General features: G+C 53.2%; 1 long non-coding RNA gene across 1 annotated transcript; it reads left to right on the forward strand.

The window, feature by feature from the left end:
* The first annotated feature begins 21,379 nt into the window (after nucleotides 1-21,379).
* LOC122238369 lies at nucleotides 21,380-24,695 on the forward strand. Its single transcript, XR_006217279.1, has 3 exons — nucleotides 21,380-22,143; nucleotides 23,357-23,443; nucleotides 24,282-24,695. It is a non-coding gene; the product is annotated as an uncharacterized LOC122238369 (long non-coding RNA).
* The last annotated feature ends 2,968 nt before the right edge of the window (nucleotides 24,696-27,663 follow it).

The raw sequence follows: 27,663 nt of genomic DNA on the forward strand, positions 1-27,663 counted from the left end.
GTGGCAAAAAAAAAAAAAAAAAAAAAAAAAAGCGCTCTGATGGTTTGTTTTCTAATCTGAATAGGCTATAATTCACAAGGTACCTTTCCGAGACTTCTGGAATCTTCAGATGGAATGGCTGGATAGGAAGCCTGAACCCCAGCAAGGAAAGGTGGGGCCGGGGGTGGGGAGAGCTGGGGGTCCCCATAGTTGGTGTTGCCGAGAGGAGGAGGCAGAAAATAGAGATGAACCCGGAACTCTGGGTAAAGTCGACGCTTGAGGGTCAGGCACAGGGAGAGAACCAGGGAAGGAGGACTATGAAAAGGCATGGTAGGGGTCGGGAGGTTGGAGACAGAGGGATTAGGAAAAGTTGGTGTCCCAGAAATCAAGGGACAGAGAGAGCCCTGGTGACCATGTCGAATGCCGCCTGTAGGTTACATTTTGAAGGCATCAGCTGTATCTTGCGGACTTAGCAAGGCTGGTAGGAAGCTGGGCGGGGGCTGCTTCTGTGGCACGGTAGGAGTGCTGTGTGGCCCCGGCAGGAAGCCGCTTGATGGGGAGATGCCCCCAGAGAGGGAGGGGCTGAGGGTTTCTGAGGGCCAAGTCCTGGGGACGGGGGCTGGGAGGGGCTGGTGGAAGGCTCGGAGAGACTTTGGGAGAGAGGCAGGTGCAGCTGGTGGGAGCAGGGGAGGGGTGGGACGCAGGCACACTGAGCCCCGGGCCCTCCCTGTTCTCGTGAGACTGCTGCTGAGGGCATTTTCAGGGTTTTCAGCTAATGGTTGCAAGGTGTCTGGAGACTTCACAGCCAAGTGAAAGGGAGGTAGGTGCCAAGGGCTCACACTGTGCTGGACAGCAGGTTTCCTGAGGTACTTAGAGGCCTGAGAACTTGAAATTGAAAGCCCACGTCGGGGACTGTTCCTGGATTAGGGGTCTCCAAGGAGGCTGAGACAAATGGGCAACAGCTCATAGGAGTGAATGTTGGTGACATGAGGGTCTAAGCAGTGAAGGAAGGAAGTGAACAGGGGCGCCTGGGTGGCTCAGTTGGTTAAGCATCCAACTTTGGCTCAGGTCACGATCTTGCGGTTTGTGGGTTTGAGCCCCGCGTCAGGCTCTGTGCTGACAGCTCAGAGTCTGGAGCCTCCTTCCAATTCCGTGTCTCTCCTTCTCTGGCCCTACCTTGCTCAGGCTCTTGTCTCTTGTCACTCTCTCTCAAAAATAAATAAACCTTAAAAAAAAAGGAAGTGAGTGAATCCTGGGTGCTGAGACCCCAGTGGGACCCCAGGGCCTGGAGTTCTCCATGAGATTGAAAAATGGGAACGACTCCTGGACTATTTGATTATCATTGTAACCAGCCAACAAACAAAAAGTCAATTGAAAATGTCAAATTTCCCAAATGCCCGTCAACTGGATAATGGATAAATAACTTGTGGTATATTTCTAAAGGGGAATACTGTACAATTCCATGCAATAGCTTGGATAAGCCTCAAAAACATGTAACTGTTGAGCAAAAGAGGTCAGACATAAAAGACTAGGTGCTATTTGCAATCCTTTCCGTAAAGTTCTACCAACCAGGCAAAAGTAATGGGTGGCATCAGGTTCCAGGATAGTGATGACTCTTGGGGGAAGAGGTCACTAGAAAAGGGAGGTACCGGGGTACCAATTATTCCCCAGGAGCTCCACAGGCCCATTCAGCCAGTGAAATGCACTGCCTTGTGCATTGTGACAGGGGCATTTTTCTGTGGGCTTATTCTCCTTCAAAAAAAAAAAAAAAAGCTTACTTTAAAAAGAGGGAGACTATCTCATGTGAAGCAGTAATTCCCTTGGGTTCCGAGGCCAGTCCCTTCTGAGATCACCTCTGATAACAGAAGTTGGGCCTCCTGGCCAGTTGGAAACAGCAGGTATGAAGATGGCAATGATTCTCCCTCTCCAGTGTCATCCCCTCCGTCTTCTCCCCCTGCCCTCGTCAATTATGACGAAAGGCATTCTTGATGCCCAACCACATCATAAATAACTGAAGGCCATTTCCCCTCTGGAATCGTCCAAGCTTTGTGTCCAGTGTCTCCTGAAGCAAGGCCTACAGCTATGGCCTTTGTCTAAAACGGAGTACCTGGGAGGTAGCTGAGGCTATCCCTCTGCTAGAGGGTGCCAGCTCCCCTCAGCAGGCCGTACAGGGCCCCGCAGTCCCAGATCCACCCGGGAGGGGTGCCTTTTCTAATTTGCCCCAAGGTGCCCAAGAGATCCTCAACATCCCTGCTAGAAGTTGTTGGGCAACCATGCTCGAGGTCTTACGATGTCCGGGCCAGAAAGAAGGGAGCATGAGGGTTTAACCATAGTGTTACACGGTAACAATAGTGATGGGTATAGACCCTTTTATTGTTCAAAGCACTCGAACGGACATGATCTGTGGCCAAGGCTTTGCCCGGGTCCCGGCGAGAAGGATAGAAGCATCTCTCCTGGCCACAGCTCCTCTGGCTCCCCCAGGAGCCAACGGGGTCGTGGTGAGAGAGGGCTAGTTTGGACACTGTGCACAACAGTCCTTCTCCCTCTGTGTGTCATTGGCAGATGCGAGGGTACGTCTGCCTTTATTAGTTCATAAGACATGTGTTGTCTGGGGTTCTGTGCGTCCTGCCATCATTCGGTCGCTGATGGAATCTCTCTGTGGCCACAGTCATTCTCAGTTCCCGCTTTCGGTGGCTGTGAGGGGCCCACTGGGTGTATGTGAGGAGCCTGGGTCTCTGCCCATCCCCAGGCTGCCCCTCCCAGTGGGCTTGTTGCTTACGGTGGCTTTGCAGTGGGCATTCTGTGGGGTCTGGTCATGGCCCTAGACTTTCTGTCCTATGTTGTGTTTTGCTTTGTTTTTCTTTCTCTGTGTTCAAGTCTTCTCCAAGGCTTTCTGTGGGGTTTTTGCTCTTTAAACAATTCCTTTTGATTTTTTCCCTTATGAAAGGCCACCTTTCATCTTGGTTCCTTTCCCGGAAATTGAGTACCAGGGAGGGCATACTAGGGCCATCCCTCTGCCACCAGAGCATTAAAGATCATGTGGGCACTGAGAGCCTCGATACCGCCCTGAGGACCCCTCCCACTCCAAAGTCTGTCACTTTGGAGAATGGACCCAGCCTATTTCCCGTCTTTATGGATGAGAAAACTCTGTATTTGAGGACACAGCCATGTATCTTCACCGAGAGCCTCACCTCCGTGTCTCGTCCTGAAGAGGCAGTGAGCAATCTGAGCCCAGAGAGAGGGGGAGTTTTATTCCGAGGAGTAAAGTGACAACTGACTGATGGGAATAACGTTTGGAGCTCGTCATCCAGCAAAGTGGCACAACTAGAAAAGATGAAAGGTCTAGAGAGCTTTGGGGAACATCGCAGGGCAATTAATAAAACGAGCTTTAGTTATCGACAAGAGTCCATTATGGCCACGTTACCGCCGTTTGCTGATCCGCGCAATGGAGGATTGTTTGAGCAGCCTCCTGCCTTCTTCCCTCCTGTAGAATTTCTCATCAGTCAGAGCCACTGTCTTCGGTCCAGCTGCCTTCCACCAGTTGTGTCTCACTCACTTCTGTGGGGACGGCACCGGCCACGCCGTTTGATTTCTCGACTTGGGATGCGCGTGTAGGAACAGCTACGGATTTGTCTTTGCTTTTTGCCCCTCCCCTGGCCTGCCAGTGGTCAGATTACGTGGGTGAATGTTACCATTTGCTTTCCATCCCTTTGCATTTCCTCCTGACTACTGACTGTCACTGGGCAGGTACCAATCGGAATCTCGGTGCAATTTGGCACCAATTGTCATTTGCTCCTATTTTCGATAAAAAACTACTCCGATTCCATTTGCATCACAGTCCCAGCAACTTGGAGCCCTTTATCCAGCCAGTGCTCAGAGGCCCCGCCTGTCTTGTGTAACCGCATCAGAACCCTCAGAGGAGCAGAATTGGAGGACCACGAATCCAGCAGGAGAGTAGGGGTGCTAGGATGAAGTGGTGACCTGGCCTGGGTATCGTCTGGGCCAGAGAACGTGGCAGCAAGCACTCGCTATGTGTGGGTTGACCTGGAGATCGGAGGTTCTAGACCCCAGGGCAAGTTACCAAAGGGGCTGGGGAGGCGAAGAGGATGAGGCAGAGAGAGACAGTGAAGAAGACCCTAATGTATAAGGGGAAAGGGAGAGGCGTGAAGATTCGTACTGGGGCAGGATGCTCTGTGGATAAGGCGTGGCTGGGAGGATAGCCGTTTGGGGGCGTTGGGAGCAGAGAAGGGAGGAGGGGAAATGATGGCCACCCTTTTGGGCCACATATATGCAAATGATTGGCAGTGTGAGGGGGTACTCTTGCCGGCAGCTTGTCTCTGGCAGTGGCCGCAGCTCCCGCTCTCCCTTCCGCCTCCTGACCACCCACCTGCAACAACAACAGAGTCTGCCGTCAGCCCACCTCCAGCCGGGCTGAAAGAGCCTCTTTCCTGGGCGTGGAGGTGGCCAAGCCCTGTCTTTCTCTCCCTCTTGCGTGCCCCCAAATCCAAACTCCTGAAGCCCCCCCAGCCACCCCCCGCCAGGACCCTTCCCCCACTTGCTTCCTCATCCCCAGCAAACTCTCCAGAACCATCTAGCCCTCAGCTGGTTTGTCCTCTGGGCCTCTCCCCTCCACATGACTTTAGCGAGACAACTAGGAAGCAGCAGGAGACAGGCCTCCAAGGGCTCCTCCTTCCTCCTGCCCCAGGAGTCGTTCTGTAGTGTCACTAAAGAGTCTGTGGCTTTTGGGGGCACCTGGGTGGCTCAGTCGGCTGAGCGTCCGGCTTTGGCTCAGGTCATGATCTCACGGTTCGTGAGTTCGAGCCCCGCGTCGGGCTCTGGGATGACAGCTCGGAGCCTGGAGCCTGCTTCCTATTCTGTGTCTTCCTCTTTCTCTGCCCCTCCCCTGCTCACACTCTATCTCTCTCTCAAAAATAAATAAAGATTAAAATAATAATAATAATATGTGGCTATTTTTTGGTGGTGGCTGGGGGAGGGGGAAGTATCTAAATACTTACAACGTCCCCCCCCCTCCTCGCCCCCTCCTCGCTTCTATCACCTTTGACCTGCTCTCCAAGGCCTGTCTGGGCCCTTGTCCTCCACTCCAGCCCACCGCCATCTCCCCAGTCCTCCAACAACAGAGATTTTATTGTCTGAATCCCATATTGTATTTACTGTTTTATGAAACTCCATTTATGGCTTAACTTCGGTTTTAATCTCTAAGACTAAAGCAAGATAATATATTGAAGATAGAGCTGACCCTGCATTTTTTGCAAAGCTCCCCCTCCCCCTGCCCCGCCCCTGCACACCCACCCTGGGGATAACTGAGGAGCTTCAGGGAAGCCAGGCTGCCTGTGTAATGGTGGGTGGTGGTCCTGTATTAAAAGATATTGAATATTCCTGGACGCTGGCTATAGACAACAATGACATCATTGTCATCAGTCGATGACAGCTGATGACAGCTCAGTGAGGGTGGAAGAGAGGAGTTCAAGGGCAATGCAGGAGTTAAACCTGGTGCTTGGGACGCTCTCAGGAGCAAGGGAATGTAGGAAAGGCTCAGGTGGGTGTGGTAGGGGTGAGGTAGTGGGGGTGAAGGGACCAAAGAGGGAAGATTTGCTTAGGAAAGCTGTGGACTTGGACACTGGGCTGAGGGGACAGACCTTAGGGTTTCCTAAGCCAGACCATCGTCTAAGTGGGCAGGCTGGGCTTTGGAACTGCTGCTTTGCATATGGGACCAGAGGGCCCCATAATCAGTCCTGTCCCGGCCAGGTCAGTTCAGAGGGAGGGCTGTAGGGGACTGATAGGGTTTGGGGCACAGGGAGGGGAAGGAAGGAGGTCCCTCCCAGGGCGGGGCTGGCGTCCACAACCAGGCTCCAAGACGGCTGGAAGCAGGGGACAGCCCAGGTGGCCCAGGAATACAGGCCAAACTGAACTGAGCAGTGGAGGCAATAAATCATCCTTCAGATGTTCTTTTTTTTTTTTTAATATTTATTTATTTTTGAGAGAGACAGAGAGCATGAGAGGCAGAGGGGCAGAGAGAGAAGGAGACACAGAACCTGAAGCAGGCTCCAGGCTCCGAGCTGTCAGCACAGAGCCCGATTCGGGGCTCGAACTCACGGACCGTGAGATCATGACCTGAGCTGAAGTCGGACCCTTAACCGACTGAGCCACCCAGGCGCCCCTGGATGTTCTTGCACCCTAGGGAGGGACAGACAGAGTGGGGACTGGGGGAGAGGACCTCTGATATGATCTTAGTCTGGGCTGTGCTTGTCTTTCCTCTTCAGTAGTAACTGGCTGGGGATGAGGCAGCAGGGCAGGCTCCTGGTGGGGTGATGGGAGTAGAGTTCCCGCCAGAGACAAGCCTGGCAGACTGTCAGGCAGAGGGGCCTCCAGAGAAACCTGGATGGCCAGCGGCTTTTCCTTAGGGAGCAGAGATCTTGCCTTCCTCCGAGCCCCAATCGGTTCCCAGAAGAGACTGTCTGGCTTCTCCTGACACACGTTTCTTCTGTGTGTTGTTGGCTCCTCCTTCCCAGTCCAGCTCAGCTAACTGTCCTCCCAGAAAAGCCTTCTCTGATGTCCTTCAGCTCCAGAGGCCTCCCTCCACCCCCAAGACTGTCCTGTTGGTCCTATTTTCTTGACATTATCTGGATAGACCTTGTCCATCTCGGTTTTCTTATTGGTTGCCTGTCTTTCCTCCCTAGAGGGTAAGCTCCATGCGGGGTGGGCGGAGGGGGGGTGCTGGTCATTCTTGACTGAAGCTATACCTTCAGCTTCTAGAATGGGGCCTGACACAGTTAGGCCCTCAATGAGTATTTGTTGAATGGATGAATGGGTGGGTGACAACAGATGGACAAGCACCAGGTCTCTGGGACAAGAGTTGCATCAAGGTCCCGCCAGGCACTGATAGAGAATGCATCTTGGGACCCGGGGCTGGCTAGTGTTTGCTCCCTGACAGATGGCATGCTGAGAGATTCATGGAATGGGATTTAAGCCTGGTTTCATTTCAGCCTGAACCCCTTGGAGGCAGGGAAAGGGAGGACCAAAAATGTACAGTTCTATTCTCCCTGCCTAGGCATGGGGTGGGCTCTGGAGGGCCAGGCAGTCCACAGGGGTGTCTGAGGGTCAGAGAGGGAGAAGTGTGGTCCCCAGGCTGTCTGATGGAGTGGAGGTGTGGTGCGGTGCATACAGAGACTGTGGGGTGTCACAGTCCTTGGGTGACAGTCCTCAGTCCAGTGGCAGACAGGCAGGGCCTTGGACTACGTGCGGGAACAGGTGGCACTTCCCCCCCAAGCCCTCGTCCCCCCCCCCCACTCAAATACCCAAGTTGTGGATGGAGACTCTAACCTGGACCTCTTTCCAGCTTTAGCGTAGGCGGTTCTGGCCCTGTTCTCCTTTCTAGCTAACAGCGCCACCACCGCTGCCTCTGAGACCCCAGCACGGCCAACACAATGAAAAGGAATGGAAGGTACCTAGAGATCGCCCCCTGGCCCGCAGGGTCCCACCACCTCCCAAGTTCAGAAAATGTCAGACAGAGGGACAGGGAAACTCAGAGAGGAACTTAAGAACTTCACTGAAGGTGGATTCTAGAATAGGTTAGTGATGCCTTTCTCTTTCTTTTAAGGGGCTGCTTCCCTCTTTCTACATTTGCAAGGGAGTTCAAATCTTTTTTTTTTTTTAAGAGAGAAAATATCTGAGCTTGGAAAGAGGAACCCCAAGCTGATACCAGTCTGGGTTGGGGATCTTTGAGGCTGGACAAAACTATTCAAACAGCAAGGATCAGGGGGCAGATTGCCCGTCACCCCACCCATGTCCTCTTGGCCTGACCAGCCTTGGCCAGGCCCCTCACCCCTGATGGGAGGTCTGGAAACATCCCATCACATCTCCAAAGAGCATTAAACGTTGAGCCTTGGGGAGCCTCTAGGGCTTGGCATCTGGGCCCAGGAGATGTAGAGAAAGGCATGGCTTTGGACTCTCCACACTTGTCCCTTGGGCATTGATCTGATGAGCCTCTGCAGCCTCCCATGCTGCCGTCCCCAGAGAGCAAGATGCCCCATTAGGCATTTCCTCTGCATGGACCCACCATCTATCACATCTGCCCCCGGCTGTGTCACGCCAATCTCCCTTATCTCAGCCTCCCATGATGATAGCAGGGCTCTTGCTGTGTAAGCCCCATCCTGCTTCCTGGCCTTGGGTCCATCCCTGTGGGACCCTCTCTTGCTTGAGCTTCAGGGTCTCAGTGCCGGATCCTCGTCCCCTTCATAGCTGCCACCTGTTCAACTTTCACAGGCTCTTCTCCCTGCCCTCAGCGGTGGCCTGGGAGAGGCGCTCCAGCTGCCAGGCCAGTCACCTCCTGGTCAGGCATAGAGTCCTGTCCATTTTTAATGCTTGTCTGCCAAGAACAGTGGGGCAACATAACGTAAAGATGTTCAGGAAATCTCAGACATGACACGAAGCACTTGTCTCTGACCAAGCGGGAGTGTCCGTGGCTGGGGAAGGTCTCATCCCCTGGTTGGTTCTTCATGGCTTTCACCTTCATACCTCTTTGGATTTTCTTGAGTCTCCTGAAGGACAGCTGTGATCCAGTTTGTTCTGGGTATTGTATGTGCATTCACAGACTGTAGGAAGTGAAGGGGAAGGATGGGGGGGGGGGCAGAATCGGCCAGTTGGGGCAGCACAGGAAGATCCCATTGCAAGTGGGGCCACTGTCCCCGATGGTGGGAGCTGAGACAGCCCGAGATCAATGGGAGCCATGACAGATCCTTGTATCAGTCCCTGGGCCTCCCTGGCAGCCCACAGGACCCCTGTCAGTCAGAGAAGACCAAGTAAGGGGTCTTATGAAATGCTCACTGGATGGTACAGGACGAGGGGGCTTTCTGGGCAGGAACACCCACACTGAAGGACTTCAAAGGAGGCAGTCCCCTTTGGGACTGATCCTGCCTGATAGTCTCATAACTTAAGTTCATAGACTTAGGAAGTTGGAGTAGGTAAAGCTAAGGGGATGGATGGAGGGTTAAGGGTTAGTCCCAAATAGCCACCAAAGCAGAAGCCTGTGTATGGCACTTGGGATCCTAACAGTGGGGAAGGTGCAGGAATGATGTGGGCCCTACTTGCAGGAAGGGGAAGCAGAGAGAGTGTGAGAATTGCCTCCTAAGAATCTGGGTCGGAGCCAGGAAGAGCTTTAGTCCCAAAGCATTGTCCCTAATTGAAGAGCTTGGAAGTATAGAGGACCTGGGGTCAGGGCCTTGTGTCAGGACTGTCCCTGGGGCCGGGTCCCTCTGGATGGTGGCCTGGCCTTGAACTTGGGTCTGAATGGCCAGAGACTCTTCCTCCACGAGGTGCTTGCCTTCTGCTAGCCTCAACTTTTCAGGAAGAGAATATATGCAAAACAGGGATTGGGGTGGTTTGGGGATGGGATGGGGCTTTGGGCTCTTAATGGACTAGGATGACATCAACTCCTATGGCGGATTGGCCAATTTCCACACCAAAAAAAAACCCATCTGGGAGCAAGGGAGCAAACCCAGGAATAAAGCCCACATAGAGAAGTGACCCAGCATTATAGCTAAAGTTGGCATATGGGAGCATTCCAATTTGTTCTAGAAAGGACAAAGAGGCAGTGGAAAAAATCACCAGTGCCTGGTTCTATCGCCTACATTAGCTACAATCCCAGGGGTTAGCAAACTTTTAGTTCTGAAAGAAGAGTGTCTAACTCTCTCTGTCATCCTCAGTAGTATGTTGAAGACCAGGCTGAGCGAGCTGGACTATGGAATTTTTCCTTAAGTGAGGTCCAGGCAGAAAAGGAGGGATCCTGGGAAGGAGAAGAGAGAAAGAGAAACCCCTCTCCAGGGTTCAGCCCCAGAGCCTCTGGGGAGAGCATTACTAGCTGAGTACATCAAAAACAAAGGGCAAGTGTCTCCATGGCCGCCTGGGCACAGACCTACACCTGGGCCACCTTTCATGGGCAGACTGCAGGGTTAGACTCTTTAGTTTTCTTGGGCTGCCCTGGTCCCCATGTGCTTTAGGAAAGACCCAGAAGAGGCTGGCTTTTCGATTGGAGGTGCCCAGGTGTAAGGGTCACTCCAGCGTGGACACCGCGCTGGACCCCGTGGAGGCCGTAGCTGGCTCAGAGTGCCAGCAGGGGCACTGCTCGGGCCACAGAAGGAGCCACAACCCTGCACCCATGGGGCAAGGAGTCCCACCCTGAAGACCGGAGCAGGCACATATGGAGCCTCGCAGAGACTCTCCATTAATGAAGGGGACTGGACTTTAAACCAGATTGAGCATTCGGGCACAGCTTTTTTTTTTTTTTTTTTTAATTTAATTTAATTTAATTTTTTTTTCAATATATGAAGTTTATTGTCAATTTGGTTTCCATACAACGCCCAGTGCTCATCCCAAAAGGCGGGCACAGCTTTTTTAAGCTATAGCCCAAATAGATTTCATTTTCTCTGTCCAATTGTGTCGTGTTGGTTAAATGTGGCAGCCCTTCCCCATCAGCCACCAATGGTGTCAGGAGATGTAGTATTTCTGCCTTCACTCAAGAGGGCTCCCGGGGCGCCTGGGTGGCTCAGTGCGTTAAGCGGCCGACTTCAGCTCAGGGTCATGATCTCGCGGTCCGTGAGTTCGAGCCCCGCATCGGGCTCTGTGCTGACAGCTCGGAGCCTGGAGCCTGTTTCAGATTCTGTGTCTCTCTCTCTCTGACCCTCCCCTGTTCATGCTCTGTCTCTCTCTGTCTCAAAAATAAATAAACGTTAAAAAAAAAATTTTAAAAAGAGGACTCCCTGGCTGCCAGCATCCCCTGGTCCTTTCCAAGGTGTTTACTGGGTCATTAGCGTTGAGACCCAGAGAGCCAAGCGCTGATACTGACTGATTCCACCTATGGCCTTGGACTGAACATCCTGTGTAGCGTCCTGGGCCCAAAGTCTACAACAGAGGAGCCAAACACACACATCTGTGCTTGGATCCCAGACACGCCCCCAGCCTTGAGGTCCAGATGATCTCTGGAGGCTGGGTCAAGGGAGTGCCTCCTTAGGGTCTCCTAATTGACCCTCCAGGAGCAGGGAACAGGCCAAGGTGGGTAGGGGAGCTAGACAGACCACAGGGTTGGAGATCAGGCGGTAGAGTACTCCCTCCTCCCGGGGAAAGGAGGACTAAGGTCCTCAGCTCAGATGGATGATTAGAACGCAGTGTCATAAAGGTTGTAAGAGCCTGGGAACATCCTGACGGGGCTTTGTGGCCCAGGAGGGTGCCTGGAACAGTCTCCTGACCAGGGATGATGGCACAGTGGCAGGGAAAGGAGGTGTTCCAGGTCCCCAGTGGGCAGCCAGGACATCTGAGGAGGGCAGGAGGAGTCTCCCCAAGGGTCTTGGCCAGTGGCCCAGGCACCCACTGGGAGAGGAACTGTAGAGGTTGGCAAGCTGGGGCTGGGACCCAGGCCATTGGGACCTTGTCTGTCTTTCCGTCGTCCTTAGCAGGTCACCTCCACCCTCGTGCTCAGAAGATGCTAATGTTCCTCCAGGGACCATGCCCAGAGGAAAGGGACAGAAGGCCTGATGGCGCGCACTGGGCCTGTCCCCTTCATGCTTATATCTCATCTGCCAGAACCGCCTCACGTGCTATCCCCATGTGCAGTCACTGAGAATCGCCAGGGAGGACGAAGGGCCTTGGGGTGCACACCAGCACCCCAGTCGACTGTGCCCTGGCATAGCTGCCTCCCTGTCTCCTCCTCCATTTTGCCAAAGGCCCCCACGTGGAGGGCAGAGTCCTGGCTTCAGCAGCCTTCCCGCTGGCCCCTGAAGAGTGGATTGGCATTTTATGGCAATTTGGCAGAAAGCACGTTGGATATGACCTCTGCCACCGCAGAGGGGGTAGTGGTCGGGTAAGTGGAGGCTGGGGACAGCACAACGGATTGGAAAGCACGTAGAAAAGGCGTGGATCCCAGTCTAGAGGGGGCAATGGGCAGGGAGAACTTCCGGGAGGCGGGAGCTGTCCTGGCTAAAAGCTAAAAGGCAGACAAGAGCAAGTTGGGAAGGAATCCAAGAGGGTGACAAGGGACACAGCTAAGGAACAGGGAGGAATCTGGAGGGTGCGGGAAGAACCGAGGTTGGAGAAGCAGGCCCAGGGCAGGGCGTCCAGAGTTGTGGGTGTGGGGCAGGGAATAAAACCAAGGGTGGCCTGGGGAGCAGTCCCTTGGTGCTGCGGGGTCCTTGGGGGGTGGGGGGCTGGGTGAGATCACAGGCCTCCGCAGAGCCCCTGCACCTAAGGCCCTACTTGGAGCACCAGGGCTGGTGACCTCAGGGCATTTAACTGCTGGTACTTGGTGGTGGGGGGGGTGGGGGGCTGGGCCAAGGGTGCAGGATAAAGGAGGGGGGCCTCACGGAAGGGAGATCAGGGTTCAGTAGATACTCTCTTCCATATGAAATAGGAGGTGTGGCTTCTGTCAAGAGGGGCCAGTACAAGAGGGGACTAACTAGGCTCTAGCTAAGGGAGAACTAGAGGGTGACTAGGAGCCCGCCTTTCTGGTGGGGCAGTATCAGCATGGGGTTGCGGCCAGGGTGGTCTGGGCAGGAGTGCGGCCACAGAAGGCTGGCACGAAGTCACTCGCCTCCTTCTTACCAAATCCAGGCATCCGGTTCTACTCCATCATGCCACCCGAATCCTCTCTTTGGGCTTTATAACCTCGAATCTAAACCTGATCCCTACCTACACCTAAAAAGGAAATTTGGGGAAAAATGAAAATGCTGAATTTGTTTAAATTGTCATAAAAGAAGATAGTCATTCGTAGATTTGCATGAGTAACCGGAAATGTTCACAAAGCACTTTGTGTTATGATGGGAAAGACAAGAAGCATGCTTATCAGTTATTTAGTGCCTACTATATGCCTTCTCTTCACTGGTGGGCAGCGACAACCCCTTCCCACCCCCATTCCCCCATCCCCCCACCCCCCCACCAAGCTCTGTCCCTGCCATTCAGAGCGAGATGGCTTAGTGGACTAAAGCCCCTAAACATACTCTTTGCCCAGAGAAAAATCCTGTCTGCACTTGGCCCAGGAATGGAGACACAGCCCTGGTGACCTCCCCCTTCTGACTGCCTCCCCCTTCTGACTGCCTTTTGAGCCCTGAGTGGTGGGAGAAGGTGTAGGTTTCATTTGCCAGGGAGGTGGGGCGGGGGGGGGGGACTGTGGGAGCTGGGGAAAAGTCGGTGGGAGCCCCAGGAAGCCTAGGTGAAGTTATACTGGATGCTACTGGAAGGGTGAGCACAGCTAGGAGAGACTGAGCCTGAGTTGGGGGGTGGGGGTGAGGAGATGACCCAGCTCCTGGGGAGACAGTCCCAGGTTCTGCAGGGCTGTGTGATACCCTGCCTTCTGGGGCTGCACTCCATGGCACTTCCTACTTGGGTTTTATGGCAAGGTTCCTTAGCCCCTGAGCGGGGCACATCTGAGCCTATAAAACAGGCAGCTTGTCTCTCATGGGATCTCTGGGGAGGAAAAAAATACTGATAAAGCATTTCCTATTCTAAGAAGGATGCCTGACATACAGCAAGTGCTGGGGGGGACCGTGGGGAAACTGAGCAATCACGTAGGACTACGTGGAAACACAGATGGCCCTAACCTCTCTCCACCCCACTTCCACACTCAGCCCACGCTTCTGGTCCCACCAAACTGCCCACCTCTCTGCAAGTGCCCCCTGCCCCTTGTGGTCTCTGCTTTCAGTTCGTCTCGGTTCTCTGGATCTGAAATGCCCTGGCCCTTGCTTCTTGTCACCCTCCAGCCCCCTCTCCTCCATTTAAGGGTCTCCTCCCCGCCCCCTCCCTCCCGACAGCCTTGGGGGTGGGCTGCCAGCTCCTGGCTGGGCCCTCAGCTGCACACACACCTGTGCTGTGGAAGAAAGTTCTCTGGCTCCACAGAGGGCCAGGCGAAAACGCCCAGTCCCAGCCCTAGAAGCGGGGAACGTCTCAATGGCCAGGAAAGGAGGCCGAAGACCGCCCTGGTTCTTCCGATTCCTGGACCCTGATACCCTTTCAGCCATCCCCAAAGGGACTGCGGGGTGTGGCAGCTGGCAGCAGCTGTCCAGGGCCAGGAGTCCTTCCAACCGTCACCGACATTGACCATCCTGTCAAGGAGTGCCACAGTCACTGCGTGATGGACTGCTCTCGTCCCTCCACATCCATCCCTGCCTTTGCGATAAAACCCTGCTTTTGGGGTGGAAATGAAGTGGCTGCACAATCCCACAGCCCTCCTTGGCAGCCGCGTGCGGCCATGTGTGGATTTCAGGAAGCCCGGAAAGGGGACAAGCGTGTTCCTCTTCCCGCCCTTTCCTGCTGCCCCTGGGCTGGAAGGCGGACAAGTGATTGGCTGCCATCTCTGACCACGAGACGGAGGCCACGTTGTGAGGACAGAAGAGCAACGGCTGACCACCAAGGACCAGCCCCGGATTGCCTATATCAAGGTGAGAGAGAAACTTCTGTCCTGTTTGTCCCCCATCATTTTTGCGTAGGCAAACCTAATCCTGGTCCACAGAACTATAATTCCTCCCGCCCCCTCTCCCTGCCTTTCCCCCCTTCTCTCCACCAACACCGATGCAGCATCCAGCACTTGGGGAGCAGAGGAGGAATAGAGAAGCCGCTGGAGGCGATTTAGAAAGGGTAGGGGTGCCAAGAAACAAGGCAATGGACGTGGTACAGACAGAGCCTGGGGAGGATTTGTCGGGGAGCAGGGAGGTAGGAAGAACCTTCCAGAAGAGCAGGGGCAACAGGAACTTCTCACACACTCACGCCTACCCCAGTTCTCCCCTGGAGGGCCCAGTGCACTCCCTCCCCTCCGCTCTGGCCCGTGAAGGCCCAGTGCCCCTTCCTGATGAGGCCGTAGGTGGGGGTGGGTGCCAGCCTGGGTGGTGGGGTGTCTAGGGAGGGTCTGAGGCCAGAGACGGGGAGGGAGGGTCTCCCCAGACCTATGCATTTTCCCCAAATCAAGACAACAGGTCTAGAGTGGACCACGGGGATCCGGCCTCATTTGCGAACCCCTGTGCTACCCATGTGGCTTGCTTCTTAGAAGTGGGCTTCCACTGGATGCCTGTGGAACTCAGTCCTGGGCAGACTACACGTACACAGGCCAAGTGCTAAGGACATCAAAGAAGGCCCTACACACCGCCCTGATGGGCTGACCCAGGGTCTGCTCAGCAGCTGGTTACCTGAGGGAAAAAACACCCTGTTCCACAGTCTTTGCAGACTTCTGTGGTCTGAATCCTCCACTGCGGTAATTTCTTTTTTTTTTTTTTTTTTAATTTTTTTTAATCTTTATTTTTGAGAGAGAGAGAGAGAGAGTGTGTGTGTGTATATGTGTGAGTGGGGGAGGGGCTCAGAGAGAGGGAGACACAGAATCCGAAGCAGGCTCCAGGCCCTGAGCTGTCAGCACAGAGCCCGACGCGGGGCTCGAACTCACCAGCCATGAGATGATGACCTGAGCTGAAGTCGGATGCCCAACTGACTGCGCCACCCAGGCGCCCCACCACCATGGTAATTTCTGAGCTGTAAACATGAAGTGCTGGAAGGCAGAATGGGGAAGGCTGGAGGTGGGCCCTCAGGAGCTCCGGCATGCCATTGCCAGGGGCTTCTCATCACCCTACCACAGCGTCCTTGACCCTGAGGCCACAGGTTGCCTGGTGGGGGTTTGGGCTCCAGAATCTCCCCACCAGCCTGTACCTGGTCCATAGCAGGTTGGCCTCTGCCAAGGGGAAGAGGAAGAATGAGGGGACCATCAGCCACAAGAGCACCCTCTCGAGGTGCTCACTTTCCCTTGACTTCTGCCTCTGCCCCCCTCCCCACCCCTTCCAGGCCTTTTCTTTCTCTGCCACAGCTTCTCCTCACCTTCAAGGTCTCCTCCTCTTAGTCAGAAGGGACCATTCCTCTGCATTTGGAGCCGGGACCTCCTCCTATCTCCGAAGCCCATTCTCTACCTGCCAGGCTCGTAGGCCCTGCCCCCACACAGTGCTCTGGAAGCTGGTCTCCTCCTGGGGCCCTCATCCCCTCAGTCCCACAGCCCTGCTGCCAACCCTCTCCCTGTCCCGGGGGAGGCCTCCATAGACACCTGCTGCTCCAGGAAGCCTGCAGTTCCCTCAGCTCTCCCGTGGCTGTCTTCGAGAAAGGGCGGATCTCTTCCTCAGCCTCCCTGCCTGGCTCTCCCATCCCAACCCCTTCTGGCATCATCTACTCCACCTCCGGGCAGCTCAGAGCCAGACCCCCAGCTGCCCTGGCAGCCTGGGGCACTGAGGCTTTATGGCCCCAGGGTAGGGCACAGATCTGGGCCCCCCGGCCCCCAGGCTCCAAGGTGCCAACCCCGCAGGGGAGTTGCTTAATGACCTTGTGAGCGGTAATTACACCCCAGGGCTCGCTCTTAATAACCACGTATTCTCCCTGTCAATGTGCCTTAATTGAAAATGAGTAGGCGATACAAGTTGCTGTGAAGTTGGCTGGCAAGCCCTTAACGTGATATTAATTGTAGTAATTAGTAGTCACTTTGTGTTGGAGTCATCTATAAATAGGGGGTCCATTAGTTTAGCAAAAGAGCGTGATTTAAAATGCAAATAAAAGCCCAATTAGACAGATAAATCACTCGTCCTTCCCAGCAAATTATCATCTTGGGGGTGGGGGTAGGGGCGGCAGGCACTCTGAGGATGCATTGGTCAATTCAGGAGCTCTGGAAGTCTTAACACCTTGAGAGTGGCCCATCTGGGACACTGTTCCTTTAAACAAGTTTGCTCAGGCTCCCTCAGGAGGCTGTCACTCTTCCTCGGAGGCAAGGCTGGTGGCCAGGCTCCCAAGTCGCTCCTCCCCCATCTGCTGATTGGTTTCCTTTGTGGACTGGAGCGCGTTTTAAAGGCACAGTAGCCGAGTACATTCTAGGCCCCGGGAGATTGGGCTGGGGTGTGGGAGGGGTCCCATCTTTAAATTCGCGCTTCACTGTCTAGAGGGAACCCACGGATGCCGTGCGTCATTCTGTGACCCTAAAGAGTTAAAAAAAAAACAAACCCAGACCCACCACATCATTCTGGGGGTAGACAACTTACTCTCCACTTCTTACTCCCTTCCACAAAAACACCTCTGGAGGTTACTGGAATCACACACACACACCCCTTATTTCTCACAGGCTCTGGGTGAACACTGGAGGGGGAAATGCCTGGACGAAGAAGGGGCCAGTTAGGGAAGCGCTGAGGCCCGAGGGACGAGTCTAGTTCAGCCTTCATTTGATTAGAGCTTCACAAGTCCTCCACGCTTTCTCCCAGGCCTGTGTTTCCAATCTCACAACTAGGGAGGCGGTGGAGATACGTCTGTGCGCCCGTGGGTCCTTCTTGATCGGCGCAACTGCCAGAGACCTGGGGTCCAGAGCCAAGATCTGAGCTCTTCCCACCCCTCCATCTGCCTGCCAGCACCCCCTCCAAGAGCCCATCATTCCCTTACGGACAATTGAGGCTGACTCTTCCGTGGTATCTGCTTTTTTTTTAATGAGTCAAAGCTGTGAAATGAGGCAGCTCGGCCCAAACCTAGGTGGGAACAGTCCGTTCCAAGAGGACCTTCCTCCATTGTCCAAGAAATGAGGGGAGTCAAGGCAGTGTTATCCTTTATTTTACTTGTTATCCTTTCGTGACACAATGCTTGCAACAGGTGGTAGGACTTGCGGCTTTTAATGTCCTATTTGACAAAGGAAAATGTTGGCAACCCTATGTGGATCCCAAGAACGTTTTAGAAAACTTTGCCAGGTATAAAATCCAAATGTCTGGTTGCCGCTGAGCTGAAAGACTGAATAGGGACTTGAGGCCAGATGCGTCAGCTGTGTGGTGGGGAGAAGAGAGAGAGGGAGAGAGAGACAAAGTGTGTGTGTGTGTGTGTGTGTGTGTGTGCGTGTGGCGTGGTGGGGGTGGAGGGCTGGTTTCACCGAAGATTTCCCTCTCTCTGAAATAGCATATGAAGACAGCTACGTCACAGATCAGGAACTGGAAGGAGGTCCAGGCACTGTCCATCCCATCAAGGTCGAGGCACAGTCCATCCCATCTCCCTATAATACAGATGAGGAAACTGAGGCCCAGGAAAGGAACATGACTAGGGCACCCCACACGGTGAGTTGGTGGTCTGGACTCTGGCCAGTGTGCACGTCCCACCCTGCCCACCTGCCCCCTGTCCGTGTGTTTGCCCCAGAAACAAGCTTGAGAGGTAGATGTAGGATATGTGGGGTCTGCCTTGGCTGCCTGTCGGAGCTCTAGTTCTTCTGCTGCGGGGACATCCGTTGGCTTCCAGAAAACAGCCCGGCTGACAATCAGACCAAGAAGTCCCCGGAGGAACAAAGACCATGTTCAGAAGGGCACACAGACAAGGCCACTCCGGGCCAGCGGCTCCAGCCGACTTTAATCCTCCCCCCTCCTAGGTATTGATGAAGATCCCTGTTACTGAATCCCCTCCAACTTCTAGACAGCACCCAACCCCAGACCACCTCTGCTTTCCCAACCTCTTCTCGAATCGCTCCACACCAACCTGAACCCTCTAAGAGGCCTCTCTTGGGACCTTCCTTTTGAGATTCTCTGGAGATCCTGTAGGGCATGTACTTTGCTGCACAAGCTAAATAAACCTAACTTTTTTGGACTACAGGTGTGTTCCTGGTGGTATTTAGTTGCTGGGCTCTGAACACCCAACAGATATGTGAACCAGTGTTCCGGGCAATGAGGTGGTGACAAAAAAAGCAACAGAACTCACAACAGTGAGTGGAGACGGACAGTAACTAGATTTACTGTGGACATCGTTTTGTTAACGTATAAAAATATCGAATCACTATAATTGACACCTGAAACTAGGGGGATAGTATATGGCAATGATTCTTCAATTTAAAAAAGCCGGGGGCGGGGTGGCACCTGGGTGGCTCAGTCGGTTGAGCGTCCGACTTCAGCTCAGGTCATGATCTCACGGCTCATGAGTTCGAGCCCCGCGTCGGGCTTTGTGCTGTGCTGACAGCTGGGAGCCTGGAGCCTGGAGCCTGCTTTAGATTCTGTGCCTCCCTCTCTCTCTGCTCCAACCCACTCGCATTCTGTCTCTGTCTCTCTCAAAAATAAACAAACACTTGAAAAAATTAAAAAAAAAAAAGAATTCACAACTGTGTGGTACCAGCTTACGGGTAGATAGATATACAATGTGATCCATGGAATGGAATTGAGGGTCCAGAAATAAAATCATGTGTTTGTGGGCAACTGATTTTCAACCAGGATGCCAAGACCACCCAAATGGGGGAAGAAGGATCTTTTAAACAAATTACACTGGGGAAACTGGATAGCCACGTGCCAAAGAATAAAGTTGGACACTTGTTCTTACACCATATAAAAAAAATTAACTCCAAATGGCTCAAAGACTTCCTTATAAGAACTAAAATTATAAAATTCTTAGAAGGAAACCTCGGGATACCTCAGATTTGGCAAGGGATTCTTAGGTATGACACCAAAAGCACAAGCTAGAAAAGAAAAAAGTAAATTGGGCTTCATGAACACTTAAAACCTGTGTATTTCTGAGGATGCTATCAAAAGAGTGAAAAGAGAACCCAAAGAATAGAAAATATTTGCAAATCGTATATCTGATAAGGGACTTGTATCTAGAATAAAGAGCCCTTCCAACTCATCAGTGAAAAGACACATGACCCAATTTTTAAATGGGCAAAAGATCTGAAGAGCTATTTCTCCAAAAGAGATATGCAAATGGCCCATAAGCACATGAAAAGATGCTTGCCATCCTTAGTCCCAAGGAAACACAAATCAAAACCACGAGATAGCCCTTGACACTCACTGGGAAGGCCGCGATTGAAAAATCAGGTAACAAACCTAGGGGAGGGTGCAGGGAGATCTGAACCCTCAAACTCTTCTGGCAGGCACGTAAAACAGTGCAGCCACATTGGAAAGCAGCCTGACATCAAAAGTTAAACCCTAGAGTTGCCGTATGACCTGGCAATTTCACTCCTGGGTATGTACCCAAGAGAAATGAAAACATATGTCCACACAAAAATGCACACACGCTATGCGTAATGGCCAAAAGGTGGAAACAATCCAACTGTCTAACTGATGAATGGATAAACGAAACGTGGTTTATCTGTACAATGGAAGGGTGTTCAGCCATGAAAAGGAATGGAGTGCCATTACATACTGCCTCAACATGGATGAGTCTCGAAAGCGTTATGCCTATTAATAAGCAAAGGAACTCAGCCACGGAAGACTACATCCCATGTCATTCCATTTATGAGAAATGTCCAGAATTGGCAAATCTGTAGACAAAATAGATTAGTGGTAGCTTAGGGCTGAGGGGAGGGAAGGGAATGGGTATGGGCTTTTTTCTGAGGCGAGGAAAAGATTCTCAAATTGCCTCCGCGGTCAATGGAGTCAATGATAATTGTGCTTATCTGTGAAAATATTAATCCGTGCTACCATTGAATTGTATACTTTAAGTGGGTGAATGTATGGTGTGCAAATTATACCTCAGGAAAGCTGTTTAAAAGAAAATAGGCCTGGGCCCTTTCCCACAGAGGCTCCATTCTAGAGGGGAGCGTCCACATGAAACCCATCCCTCACAAATAGTTTCCACCTGACACAAGGCTGAAGGAGCAAGGACCATGAGGCAAGGCGAGGAGGGCTGCATTTAGCGGGGAACAGGCGTCCCTGAAGCCCGCTCTGGGGAAGTGACTTCTTAAAATATCTTTTTTAGGGGTGCCTGGGTGACTCAGTCAGTTAAGCAGCCGACTTCGGCTCAGGTCATGATCTTACGGTCCGTGAGTTCGAGCCCCGCATCGGGCTCTGTGCTGACAGCTCAGAGCCTGGAGCCTGTTTCAGATTCTGCGTCCCCCTCTCTCTCTGCCCCTCCACTGCTCACACTGGCTCTCTCTCTCAAAAATAAACATTTAAAAATTAAAAAAAATAAAATATCTTTTTTATTTTATAGCTTTAATGAGTCATATTATATATATCTTAAAATTCACTCACATCAAATGGACAAGTCAATATTTAGTAAATGGACTGGGTTGTGCAACCATCACTATAATCCAGCTTTAGCTCATTCTCATCACCCAGTAAGATCCTTTTATTTATTTATTTATTTATTTATTTATTTTTTCAATCTTTATTTTTGACAGAGGGAGAGAGACAGTGCAAGTAGGGGAGAGGCAGAGAGAGAGGGAGACACAGAATGTGAAGCAGGCTCCAGGCTTTGAGCTGTCAGCACAAAGCCCAACGCGGGGCTCGAACTCACAAATCGTGAGATCACGACCTGAACTTATGTCAGTTGCTTAACCGACTGAGCCATCCAGGCACCCCCCAGGAAGATTCTTTAAATGCATGTACAGTTAATTCCGTTCCTGGCAACCACTAATCTACTTCCTGTTCCCATCAGGTTTGCCTTTCATGGAAATTTCACATAAATGGAATCCTACAATATGTGACCTCTTCCATCTGGCTTCTTTCAACGAAGCAGACGACTTGAAGGTCCGTGTTGTGGCACGTGCTTAGCAGTAGTTCGTGCCTTTTCATTGCCAAATAGAACTCCACCAGGTGATGGGCCACTATGTTGCTTCCGACGTTTGGCTTTGAGGAACAAAGCTGTTCTGAAAATTTCACGGCAAGTCTTGGTATGGGGGGATGTTGTCATTTCTCCAGGGTAAATTCCTAGAAGTGGATTTGCTGGGTCCTATGGTAAATTTAACTTATCACATGACCACATTTAACTATCACATGACCACACCCAAGGGTCTCTTCTGAGGCCAGCGCCCTGCATTACTCCTGGCCTTGCCCTCTTCTTCCTTCCACGTGGCCGCAGGCCTCTTAACCCATGACCTCTCCATACCTTGGGACCTGGGCCAAAGTGATCCCTGCACCCAGAAAGCAACGGGTCCCCTTACCATAGAGTCTGCTAATGTCCCCAGTACCCACTCGCCTCTATGAGCTCCTGAGTGAGCTAGGCGTGTACCCGTCCAGGAAAACCTTCCTTGCTGTTGGATATGGTCACGTGAGTAAGTCTGGCTAATGGGGTAGAAGTAAAAGTGTCATTTCCAAGCAGTGTCTATCCAGGGAGGAGGTGAGACCTTCATCGTTCCTTCTTCCTGTCAGTTGGAATGCAGATGTAATGTCTGGAGCTCCAGCAGTGACCTTGGATCACAAGGTAGGGTGACCTTGGGAATAGAAGCCACCCACAATGGAGCAAAAAGTCTGACATACCCTACGTGGTGCACACTTTCCATTGTATTCTATGATAAACAGAACACAGAATACAGTGTAAAGGGCATCCCTGGAGTCTGGGCCCCAGATACCAGAGTGCCGCATTGGCCTCAACTACTAAGGGGTTTTCTGCACCCAGTTTCAACATGGGGCGTGTGGTTTCCCCACATCACCAAGCAATTCTCCATCACCAGCTGGGTGGCTTACATAACTCCGTTGTGACACTGTCTACCTGGAGATAGTGTCAGATCCCACAGGTTAAGGGCTTAGTCCCACACGACTGCCCCCACCCACTTCAGATGCCAGTCACAAGCCCAGGCTGTCACCTGTCCTGACCGATTGAATCAGAGGTTCATATGACCCCCTCCTCGGGTTTTGTGAAGTTGCTAAAGCAGCCCGCAGAACTCAGAGAAACACTAGATTACCAGTTTTTATTATAGAAGGATACAACTCAGGAACCAGCAGCAGAGGGAAGAGAGGCATATGGCAAGGTACGGGAAGGGGGCTTGGGGCTTCCACGCCCTCTGAGTGTGCAATCTCCACGTGGCCACCAACCCGGAAGCTCTCTGAACCCCATCTTTTTGTTTTTTTATGGAGGCTTCATTACATTGGTACGATTGATTAAACCATTAGCCGTTGGTGATTGATCTCAATCGCCAGCCCCTCTCTTCTCCCCAGAGGTCAGAGGGGTGGAACTGAAAGGTTCTTTCTTTTTTTCTTTTTTTTTTTTTAAATATAATTTATTGTCAAATTGGCTAACATACAGTGTATAAAGTGTGCTCTTGGTTTTGGGGGTAGATTCCCGTGATTCATCGCTTACATGAACTGAAAGTTTCAACCCTTCCATGGCTCTGTTGGTTCTCCAGGCAACCAGTCCCCCATCCTAGGTGGGGTCCAAAAGTCACCTCATTAACATAACAAAAGACACCATTAGGAGCTCTGTGTTAGGAAGCATAGACCATATATATAAGACCAAATATATACTTCTTGTTGTAAATCACAATATCACAACTGCCTACCTCTGGACATCATGCAAGAGAAACATCCTTCCATTGTGAGCAAATACCATTTGAGAATTTTTGGTTATCTGCAGCCAGATCTACTTGTAACACCCCTGGTCTAAGACCCAGTCCCATGTACTCCTTTTCTTTGCCCAGATCCGCTGTGCCCAGGATGAGGGACTGTTGGCTCCCTTCAGGAGAAACGTCGTCCTACCCCAACAGTGGCCCCACGAGACGACCCGTGTAAGTGCCACAGCCCGGATTCCCCCAATCTAGGCTCTCCTGCTTTGAGTCTCATCCGACCTCATCTTGTGTTTGATCCTCTATTGCCAATTACTCCAAGCAGTGGCACCACACACAATTTCTCTCTTATGGGTTTTCTGGGTTCACCAGGCATTTCTAGCTCAGGGTTCCCCCTATGAGGTTGCAGTCAGGTGATGGCTGGGGGAGGAGTCATCTGAAGGTTCAACTGGGCTGGAGGTTCAAGATGACTTCCTTGACCTGTTGGTAGGTGGTGCGGGCCGGGAGCTCAGCTGGGGCTGTGGGTTCCTCACAGCATGGAGGCCAGAGTCCAAGGACTGTCCTGGGAGTAAGGCTTCTAATGCCCCAGCCTTCAAAGCCACCCGGCATCACCTCTGCCACGTGATCTGAGCCAGCCCTGGTTCAAGAATAGGGGACTAGACAGGGCGTGAGTACCAGGAGGTGGTTCATTGGGGGTCACTCTATCATAGAGATAGGAGTCTGGGGCTCGGCGAGAGACTGGACCAGTCACAGATTTGGGTGTCAGCAGCATTTACGTGCTAATCAAAAGCCCAGGAATGGATGAGTTCTGCATGCACTCGAGTGTGCGTGTGGCACGTGTGTGTGTGTGTGGGGGGGTATTGTGTGGTGTGTGTATATGTGGGGGTGTTGATGTGGCGTGTGGTAGGTGTGGGGTTGGGGGGGTATATGTGCCTGCGTGTGGTCGGGAGCTGGAGGTTGGCAGAGAAGAAATGGAATTCAAGGGAGGGGTGGGTCCTTTAAATTAGAGTCTTCCACGGTTGGATTCCCATTTCTGCTGCCTCCCACTCTCCTCCTTCAGAGCTCCTGACACCTTCGGACCCACCCCTGGCCACCATCAGGCACAGAAGAAGCTACCAGAGATCAGAGATCACCTGGAGGGAGGAGCCACGTCCAGGGCCCCTGGGGCAGCATTCTGGTCCTATCCTGCCCACCAGTCCCTCAAGGACCCCCCCCACCCCCACCCCCAGTATAGCAGGTCCAGGCGAAGGCCCCGCAGCGAGGTGGGCGGGCCTCACTGAGGCCCGAGTCTTGCCAACAGTTCCCCATGCCAGGAGGCCTCTGGGGAGCATGTGGGGTGTCATCCCTCTGCCCAGACCCTAGGGATGTGCAAAGGCTGCTCAGCCCAAAGTCGGGGGTCCTGGGGTCCGCCCCGCCACGTGACTGCAGGGAGGTCACTCGCATTCTCTGAGCCAAATAAAAAGACTGCATTAGATCCCTTAAGATTCCATCCAGAGTCCCACGACTGAGCACAGCCCCACTCAGCCTCTCCAGGATCTGTCATCCATGTTCTCCTACCTTCACAGGTGAAACCTGGAAGGGCCTACAGAGAGGCAGGAAAAGCGCCTAAGCTCCAGAGGTCATCTCAGGCAGCCCCTGCCTAGGTTCTAGGCGTCATCTCTGTCTGAGTCAGAGGCCCTCATCTGTCAGGCAGGGCCCAGCGGCTGCAGGGGAGGGAGCAGAGGGGGAGTTAATCTTCCCTGGAATATTAATGGCCCCGTCAGGAGTGCTGGGGACGAGCTGAGCAGCAATCTGCCTTTATTAACGAGGCGGGCGCCAGCTGGAGCGCAGGCGCCCCAGGAGACAGACGAACCCAAAAGCAGAGGCAGCTGGGAGGAGCCGGCATCCTGGCCAGGAGGGCTGGCAGCAGGTAGCCAGCTGAGGAGGTGCCCAGCGGCCACCTGAGCCCCAGGGCCCCTCCCGCCTCAGCCACACCACCACCTATCCCCGCACCCCCGCCCCGCCCCGCCCCCATCAGCCTTGTCCTCCACCTTTTCTGCCTCTTCCTCCAGGAAGCCCTCCTGTAGTCATGCTCGGCTTGGACTCCCAGGTGCCTCCATGTGGGCTGTGCCTGTCACCCAGACTTGCCGCCCGGCCAGTAATTGGCTAACATGGTGGTTCTCGGTCCTACTGCACAGTAGAGTCACCTGGAGAGTTCTAGCCATCCTGATGTCCTGACAACATCCAGAGATACTGATATCAGTGGTCAGGAGAGCGCCTTGTCATGGAGATCAACATGTACTTGACCTAGGGCACCCCTCCCGGCTCTCCCCAGCACCCAGCTGCTGCTGCTGCTGCCAGGAGTGCTAACCCTCCTGTGTGCTCACTGCAGGCCGGCACAGCTCTATGAGCTTTATATACTCATATATACTCATTGGACCCTCACAACAACCCCTGAGACCCAGCCGGCATGCCCCAGTTTATAGAAGGGAAATCTGAGGCATAGAGAGGTTCAGTCACACACGTGCAGGCAGCGGGGCTCCAGAGCTGGGCTCTTCACCACTCTGCCTGGTGCCTGCCTGCGAAAGGGACCTGGTAGGAAAGGCTTAAGCTGCAGGTCACTTGGGAGAAGACGCGCAGCCAGGCCATCAGTGACTCGGTCCTTTCCTGAGACCAGAGGCCACAGACTCAGGACACGTGCCAGAGAAGTCACCAGGACACAGCAAGAGGTGCAAAAGAAAGCTCCAGCACGCCTTGATCAAAGTCCCCGGCAGTTTTCAGAGCTTCCCCCACTTGCCTGGGCGCCCTCCGAGTCCTGTTCCAGTGCCCACGTTACTGATGGAGAAACCGAGGCTAGGAGCGATGAGGGGCCAGGTCAGCTTCTCAGGCCCGTGTGGGAGGGGTGGGGTAGGCCTGCACATGCACATGCAGAGAGCTGGGTGGGAGGGCCTCCTCCTTGGCTCAAGGAGCGTGTGCGTGCACACGTGTGAGTATGCGTGTACATGCATGTATATAGGTATGGGGGTGCACGCCTGCCCTGAGCCCATCTGGGTGCCTGACTCACACCGTCCCCGGCCCCCGAGGGCATCCGACCCAGGGGCCATCGGCTCCTCTAGGAAAGCCAGCCCTCACCTCACTCCACCTCAATTTAAGCCACCACTGGCACAGGGTTCCGAAGCCGAGATTAACCACTGGCCCTATGGCTGGAAGCAATACACATTTCCCTCCCTTTTGCCTTTTTTGTTCACCAAATTGAATCAGTTCACTAAAGTGGCTCACATTCGATTTGTTGTGATTCCCCAACGGTGAAGAAGAGACAGGAGAGGGGCGCCTGGGTGGCTCAGTCGGTTGAGCGTCCCACCTCACCTCAGGTCATGATCTCGTGGTCCGTGAGTTCGAGCCCCGCGACGGGCTCTGTGCAGACAGCTCAGAGCCTGGAGCCTGTTTCAGATTCTGTGTCTCCCTCTCTCTCTGACCCTCCCCTGTTCATGCTCTGTCTCTCTGTCTCAAAAATAAATAAAATGTTAAAAAAAAAAAGAAAAAAAAAGAAGAGACAAGAGGCTCTGGGGCCCCAGGGCCAAACTTCACTACTGAGATGAACTCCAGCTGGCCCGAGGGGGGCCCAGCCAGGCGGTCACGTGCCATTCTGCTCACCCCCTCCCCCTCAGCTGCCGCACCCCACCAAGCTGAAGGCCACCTGCCCCCCAACAGGACATGTGGCATGCCCACACCCAGGTACCCTGCTCTCTGACCCTAAACTTCTCAAATTGAAACCAAGTCCTGACCCCGCCTGCCTCCAGGAGCACGTCACATCACTCGTACCTCAGTGAGCAATGCTTTCCAAGGCAGAAGCCCACAGGACGGGGGCACGGCAGATGCCCCACCCCCGACACGCTGCCACCGTGCCCTAGACGCCACCACCGGAATCGTTGACCTCCGGGCTAACATTTATCGAGAGTCTCCCATATACCAGGCTCCGTTGTATGAAGTCGCCTAATGGTGTAGACACTACGCTTATCCCCATTTTACTGACGGAGACACTGAGGCTGGAGCGGTTACGTGCGCTGCCCAAGGTTCGCCAGCAGTAAGTGGTTGTGGCCCACCTAGTGAGTAAGTCACGCCAAAGCAATCTCTGGCCCGCCGTCTCCCTTTCAGCGTCTGCCTCCTGGGAACCCAGCCCATGACACAAGAGCTGGAAAGAGCTGATGCATGTGTGCTGAAGAGGCCCCTGTCATCCATGAACAGGGACGAGAAGCAGGAACTCGGAACGGTGACAGGCAGGCATGAGGCCCTATGGTCCAGGGAGGGAGCGAGATGAAGCCAGCGTCTGTGCCGATTCCCAACCTTGCCCAGCTCCCGGTGAAGCCCTCAGGTTCTGTGAGATCCCCCGATTCCTCATCATACTCCCCACTAGCTTGAGTGGATTTCTGTTTCTTGCCATCAAACTCTCCCGGAACAAAACA

Source organism: Panthera tigris, chromosome B2, assembly GCF_018350195.1.
Source record: "Panthera tigris isolate Pti1 chromosome B2, P.tigris_Pti1_mat1.1, whole genome shotgun sequence".
Lineage (NCBI taxonomy): Eukaryota > Metazoa > Chordata > Mammalia > Carnivora > Felidae > Panthera > Panthera tigris.